Source organism: Schistocerca gregaria, unplaced genomic scaffold (genome assembly GCF_023897955.1).
Source record: "Schistocerca gregaria isolate iqSchGreg1 unplaced genomic scaffold, iqSchGreg1.2 ptg000424l, whole genome shotgun sequence".
Lineage (NCBI taxonomy): Eukaryota > Metazoa > Arthropoda > Insecta > Orthoptera > Acrididae > Schistocerca > Schistocerca gregaria.
In genome coordinates, this window is record NW_026061854.1 from 20,001 (window position 1) to 27,500 (window position 7,500).

At 52.6% G+C, this 7,500-nt stretch overlaps 2 non-coding genes across 2 annotated transcripts; both read left to right on the forward strand.

The window, feature by feature from the left end:
* Nucleotides 1-4,965: 4,965 nt before the first annotated feature.
* LOC126311401 (small subunit ribosomal RNA) lies at nt 4,966-6,858 on the forward strand. The gene has a single exon (XR_007554551.1). It is a non-coding gene; the product is annotated as a small subunit ribosomal RNA (ribosomal RNA).
* Nucleotides 6,859-7,213: 355 nt separating this feature from the next.
* LOC126311399 (5.8S ribosomal RNA) lies at nt 7,214-7,368 on the forward strand. Its single transcript, XR_007554549.1, has one exon. It is a non-coding gene; the product is annotated as a 5.8S ribosomal RNA (ribosomal RNA).
* Nucleotides 7,369-7,500: the final 132 nt, after the last annotated feature.

Below are 7,500 nucleotides of genomic sequence, written 5' to 3' on the forward strand. Positions count from 1 at the left end.
GCGAGACGTGACGCCCGGTGGCAAAGAGTGCGCCGCTGAGGATATAGAGGGTCCGTGCCCCCGCACAGTGGTGACGGTGTGCGGGTAGTGTTTCCGACACCGCTTCCTGCGGTGGCAACGCTGGGGCAGAGTCGATACTCGCCCACTGGTGGAAGGTAAGCATTCTGCTTTACATCAGTACATAACTAATATTTCAGTCGTCTGACGTCCCTCCTTAGTAAATGATGCAGGACCACATACATAGATGATACATACTGTAAACTGGGGAGGACAGTGTGAACCGCACTCGACCCAGTCACCCTATCTCACAGTCCACTCCGTGTGTAACAAAGCGAAAGCACCAAAGCACTAGCGTTCAACAACATCCATTTTATCCTCGCTGCCACAGGACACTATCCAAAGAACGACAAGAGGAACGTGACGTCCACTAATAAGACACAATGTCTCACATCACCCGCAAACAACGCAGCTCAAATCAGCCAGCAACACCCACAGTGGTCCACCCAGTATCAACACAAGACGCAACGCCACGCCACAACACAAAAGGTACAAGTAATAAAATACCCTTTGGCCACACCCCTGGTAAAGACATCGAACCAACCCACCACCTGACACCAGCCAAACGTACATCCTGATTTGACACATCTCTGGCAACCTTACCCACGTTGGCCCCTAACCTAACCCACGTTGGCCCCTAACCTAACCCACGTTGGCCCCTAACCTAACCCACGTTGGCCCCTAACCTAACCCACGTTGGCCCCTAACCTAACCCACGTTGGCCCCTAACCTAACCCACGTTGGCCCCTAACCTAACCCACGTTGGCCCCTAACCTAACCCACGTTGGCCCCTAACCTAACCCACGTTGGCCCCTAACCTAACCCACGTTGGCCCCTAACCTAACCCACGTTGGCCCCTAACCTAACCCACGTTGGCCCCTAACCTAACCCACGTTGGCCCCTAACCTAACCCACGTTGGCCCCTAACCTAACCCACGTTGGCCCCTAACCTAACCCACGTTGGCCCCTAACCTAACCCACGTTGGCCCCTAACCTAACCCACGTTGGCCCCTAACCTAACCCACGTTGGCCCCTAACCTAACCCACGTTGGCCCCTAACCTAACCCACGTTGGCCCCTAACCTAACCCACGTTGGCCCCTAACCTAACCCACGTTGGCCCCTAACCTAACCCACGTTGGCCCCTAACCTAACCCACGTTGGCCCCTAACCTAACCCACGTTGGCCCCTAACCTAACCCACGTTGGCCCCTAACCTAACCCACGTTGGCCCCTAAACCTAAGTTACGCTGCACCTTAACCTAAGTTACGCTGCACCTTAACCTAAGTTACGCTGCACCTTAACCTAAGTTACGCTGCACCTTAACCTAAGTTACGCTGCACCTTAACCTAAGTTACGCTGCACCTTAACCTAAGTTACGCTGCACCTTAACCTAAGTTACGCTGCACCTTAACCTAAGTTACGCTGCACCTTAACCTAAGTTACGCTGCACCTTAACCTAAGTTACGCTGCACCTTAACCTAAGTTACGCTGCACCTTAACCTAAGTTACGCTGCACCTTAACCTAAGTTACGCTGCACCTTAACCTAAGTTACGCTGCACCTTAACCTAAGTTACACTGCACCTTAACCTAAGTTACACTGCACCTTAACCTAAGTTACACTGCACCTTAACCTAAGTTACACTGCACCTTAACCTAAGTTACGCTGCACCTTAACCTAAGTTACGCTGCACCTTAACCTAACTTACACTGCACCTTAACCTAACTTACACTGCACCTTAACCTAACTTACACTGCACCTTAACCTAAGTTACACTGCACCTTAACCTAAGTTACACTGCACCTTAACCTAAGTTACACTGCACCTTAACCTAAGTTACACTGCACCTTAACCTAAGTTACACTGCACCTTAACCTAAGTTACACTGCACCTTAACCTAAGTTACACTGCACCTTAACCTAACTTACACTGCACCTTAACCTAAGTTACACTGCACCTTAACCTAAGTTACACTGCACCTTAACCTAAGTTACACTGCACCTTAACCTAAGTTACACTGCACCTTAACCTAAGTTACACTGCACCTTAACCTAAGTTACACTGCACCTTAACCTAAGTTACACTGCACCTTAACCTAAGTTACACTGCACCTTAACCTAAGTTACACTGCACCTTAACCTAAGTTACACTGCACCTTAACCTAAGTTACACTGCACCTTAACCTAAGTTACACTGCACCTTAACCTAAGTTACACTGCACCTTAACCTAAGTTACACTGCACCTTAACCTAAGTTACACTGCACCTTAACCTAAGTTACACTGCACCTTAACCTAAGTTACACTGCACCTTAACCTAAGTTACACTGCACCTTAACCTAAGTTACACTGCACCTTAACCTAAGTTACACTGCACCTTAACCTAAGTTACACTGCACCTTAACCTAAGTTACACTGCACCTTAACCTAAGTTACACTGCACCTTAACCTAAGTTACACTGCACCTTAACCTAAGTTACACTGCACCTTAACCTAAGTTACACTGCACCTTAACCTAAGTTACACTGCACCTTAACCTAAGTTACACTGCACCTTAACCTAAGTTACACTGCACCTTAACCTAAGTTACACTGCACCTTAACCTAAGTTACACTGCACCTTAACCTAAGTTACACTGCACCTTAACCTAAGTTACACTGCACCTTAACCTAAGTTACACTGCACCTTAACCTAAGTTACACTGCACCTTAACCTAAGTTACACTGCACCTTAACCTAACTTACACTGCACCTTAACCTAAGTTACACTGCACCTTAACCTAACTTACACTGCACCTTAACCTAACTTACACTGCACCTTAACCTAACTTACACTGCACCTTAACCTAACTTACACTGCACCTTAACCTAACTTACACTGCACCTTAACCTAACTTACACTGCACCTTAACCTAACTTACACTGCACCTTAACCTAACTTACACTGCACCTTAACCTAACTTACACTGCACCTTAACCTAACTTACACTGCACCTTAACCTAACTTACACTGCACCTTAACCTAACTTACACTGCACCTTAACCTAACTTACACTGCACCTTAACCTAACTTACACTGCACCTTAACTGTCACATGTAACGTCACAGGAATGTAGCTTTGCCTAACAGCAACCCTCTGAACATAGTTCACTGCTTGGATCCTCTGGTGTCATGTGTATTTCTCGATGCCATGGTGCGTACCCTCACGTAAATGTCTTTCGAGTGTTGCGTACTTTCTACACAGTCCCGCTAACCACTGGAAGGGTGTAACGCTACAGAACGACTATCGCCCTCCCCTCCTGCCCTTCCAAGCTGGTCGGTCAGGCGTTTGTTTGTGAAATGAGCCTTGCAGCTGTTCAGTTGCATTCGGTTGTCGATGCAGTCAGTGTACGTTGTGGTACGGCCTGTGTGGACTGTCCGCTGATGTACGCGTAACCCACACTGATCATCCGTCGTTACGTACTGAGTGACATAATGTGGCACATGCTTGACCGTACACCGGCTGCGCCCTACAATGGCGAATCATAAGGGCCATATGTTGTGCACGATGCTACTTGTCTCGTCTCCCCATTACAGCGAGATTGCACTGTTTTACGCCGTACAGACATGTGGTAGGTACGGACGAAAGTATTGCATGTTGGCCCCCCTCCCTCTGCCGGGAATCAGCGTGAGCCGTCTGTTGATGTAGCGACGAGGGTTTTCCTATTTAATCGTATTGCCCCACACAACATGATACCACGGTGGACCGCGTTCCACATCTGCGACATGCTACAGAGGCCGGTTGACAGTCGACCGCGCAAGGGACATTGCACACGTGCGCGGACCATCTTCCACGTGTTCTCTCGTGTACATGCCGTAGTGTGTATGTGGGCTGATGTAGCGTGTCGTGACACATAACATGCAGGCATGCCAGAATCGTAGATTTCGCAAATGTAGATTGACGTATACGTTTGCTGCCAAAGATCCGCAAATGAACTGGAAATCAGTTGTTGAGCGGTTGTTCGCGCTGCAGGTGCATCGGTGATAGCGACGATCGGTACATCTGTGAACCGGTTGTTTCGGCGGTACCCGCCATGCCCCCGAACCTGAGTTGGCCATGTGGGTATGAAGCGATACGAGGCTGTGGCTTGGTGGGACAGTCCCCGGCCGGTGAGGGGGGGCCGCCCGGCGTGCTGGCCGCGCGCTGCGTGAGCGCACGCACTACAGCCGGCTGGTGGGGGGCGCCCAGTGGCAGGAGCGCCGGCCGACGGGCCCGGCTGGCGTCCCAGCTACGCGCCGGCGCACCCGGCGCGCGGCGCCAGGCGGCCAAAGTGGGTTCTGCCGAGCCCGGTGCGAAGCGCGGTGGACATCTGCAGTGTGCTGGTCCGATTGCGGACTGTGTGCGTTGAGGATGCGCCGCCGCCCGGCACTCGGCGTCGCGACGCCGTCTGCTGCTCGGTCGCCCCCGGCGGTTCTCGCAGGTGGTTTGTATCGCAGCTCTGCGGACGTGTTGGCGCGTGCGCTGTGCTGGGAGAGTTCGCTTCTGCACCCAAGTGGGGCTTTGCCCTTCTGTGGCGCTGGCGTTGGAGCTGCCGGTCACCGTAGGTGGCGCGTGTTGTTTCCCGCCGGCAATGCCACGACAGCACGCTCCCGGGCCTCTGTCGGCAGCGGCAAGCTCAGTTGGGAGCACGGGTGTTCGCACTGAAAGCGTCTACTCGCCTATCTCCGGGCGATTGCGCCTCTCTCGAACCCGACCAAGTACTTAGGACGGCGCTGCGCGCCGCCGGGACCTGAGAGGGTTTCGAGGTGTATCGTGCAGGGGAGCTCAGCCTCCTCCTGTTTGCAGAATAATTGAGCGGACGCTTGCGTGTTCGCGCGGGCCCTCGGGACACACTCCCGGGCGGCCGGCTGCTCAGCTCTCGTTGACGCAGCTCCCTGGTTGATCCTGCCAGTAGTCATATGCTTGTCTCAAAGATTAAGCCATGCATGTCTCAGTACAAGCCGCATTAAGGTGAAACCGCGAATGGCTCATTAAATCAGTTATGGTTCCTTAGATCGTACCCACGTTACTTGGATAACTGTGGTAATTCTAGAGCTAATACATGCAAACAGAGTCCCGACCAGAGATGGAAGGGACGCTTTTATTAGATCAAAACCAATCGGATTGGCTCGTCTGGTCCGTTTGCCTTGGTGACTCTGAATAACTTTGGGCTGATCGCACGGTCCTCGTACCGGCGACGCATCTTTCAAATGTCTGCCTTATCAACTGTCGATGGTAGGTTCTGCGCCTACCATGGTTGTAACGGGTAACGGGGAATCAGGGTTCGATTCCGGAGAGGGAGCCTGAGAAACGGCTACCACATCCAAGGAAGGCAGCAGGCGCGCAAATTACCCACTCCCGGCACGGGGAGGTAGTGACGAAAAATAACGATACGGGACTCATCCGAGGCCCCGTAATCGGAATGAGTACACTTTAAATCCTTTAACGAGTATCTATTGGAGGGCAAGTCTGGTGCCAGCAGCCGCGGTAATTCCAGCTCCAATAGCGTATATTAAAGTTGTTGCGGTTAAAAAGCTCGTAGTTGGATTTGTGTCCCACGCTGTTGGTTCACCGCCCGTCGGTGTTTAACTGGCATGTATCGTGGGACGTCCTGCCGGTGGGGCGAGCCGAAGGCGTGCTTGCGCGTCCCGAGGCGGACCCCGTTGAAATCCTACCAGGGTGCTCTTAGTTGAGTGTCTCGGTGGGCCGGCACGTTTACTTTGAACAAATTAGAGTGCTTAAAGCAGGCAAGCCCGCCTGAATACTGTGTGCATGGAATAATGGAATAGGACCTCGGTTCTATTTTGTTGGTTTTCGGAACCCGAGGTAATGATTAATAGGGACAGGCGGGGGCATTCGTATTGCGACGTTAGAGGTGAAATTCTTGGATCGTCGCAAGACGAACAGAAGCGAAAGCATTTGCCAAGTATGTTTTCATTAATCAAGAACGAAAGTTAGAGGTTCGAAGGCGATCAGATACCGCCCTAGTTCTAACCATAAACGATGCCAGCCAGCGATCCGCCGCAGTTCCTCCGATGACTCGGCGGGCAGCCTCCGGGAAACCAAAGCTTTTGGGTTCCGGGGGAAGTATGGTTGCAAAGCTGAAACTTAAAGGAATTGACGGAAGGGCACCACCAGGAGTGGAGCCTGCGGCTTAATTTGACTCAACACGGGAAACCTCACCAGGCCCGGACACCGGAAGGATTGACAGATTGATAGCTCTTTCTTGATTCGGTGGGTGGTGGTGCATGGCCGTTCTTAGTTGGTGGAGCGATTTGTCTGGTTAATTCCGATAACGAACGAGACTCTAGCCTGCTAACTAGTCGCGTGACATCCTTCGTGCTGTCAGCGATTACTTTTCTTCTTAGAGGGACAGGCGGCTTCTAGCCGCACGAGATTGAGCAATAACAGGTCTGTGATGCCCTTAGATGTTCTGGGCCGCACGCGCGCTACACTGAAGGAATCAGCGTGTCTTCCTAGGCCGAAAGGTCGGGGTAACCCGCTGAACCTCCTTCGTGCTAGGGATTGGGGCTTGCAATTGTTCCCCATGAACGAGGAATTCCCAGTAAGCGCGAGTCATAAGCTCGCGTTGATTACGTCCCTGCCCTTTGTACACACCGCCCGTCGCTACTACCGATTGAATGATTTAGTGAGGTCTTCGGACTGGTACGCGGCATCGACTCTGTCGTTGCCGATGCTACCGGAAAGATGACCAAACTTGATCATTTAGAGGAAGTAAAAGTCGTAACAAGGTTTCCGTAGGTGAACCTGCGGAAGGATCATTACCGACTAGACTGCATGTCTTTCGATGTGCGTGTCGTGTCGCGCAACACGCTACCTGTACGGCAGTAGCCGTGCGCCGCGTGCGGAACCACGCGTGCCTCTCAAAACTAGCGCAAGTGGTGTTGTGTGGTACGAGCGCTGAAGCTCTGGAGCGGCTGGCCTGCGGCACCTGGCGCCTGGCGCCGGTTTTGAATGACTTTCGCCCGAGTGCCTGTCCGCTCCGGTGTGGAGCCGTACGACGCCCATCGGCCGTCGGGCCGTTGGACACAAAGTAATGGAACAGGGGCCGTCAAACGCCTCAGTCCCGCCTCTGCAACTGTCTTGAAAGAGACGGTGGAGAACTGAAAAGATAAAGATCACCCAGGACGGTGGATCACTCGGCTCGTGGGTCGATGAAGAACGCAGCAAATTGCGCGTCGACATGTGAACTGCAGGACACATGAACATCGACGTTTCGAACGCACATTGCGGTCCATGGATTCCGTTCCCGGGCCACGTCTGGCTGAGGGTCGGCTACGTATACTGAAGCGCGCGGCGTTTGTCCCGCTTCGGGCGCCTGGGAGTGTCGTGGTCGCCTGTGTGGCCGGCCGCGTCTCCTTAAACGTGCGATGCGCGCCCGTCGCCTGGCGGTTCGCATACCGGTG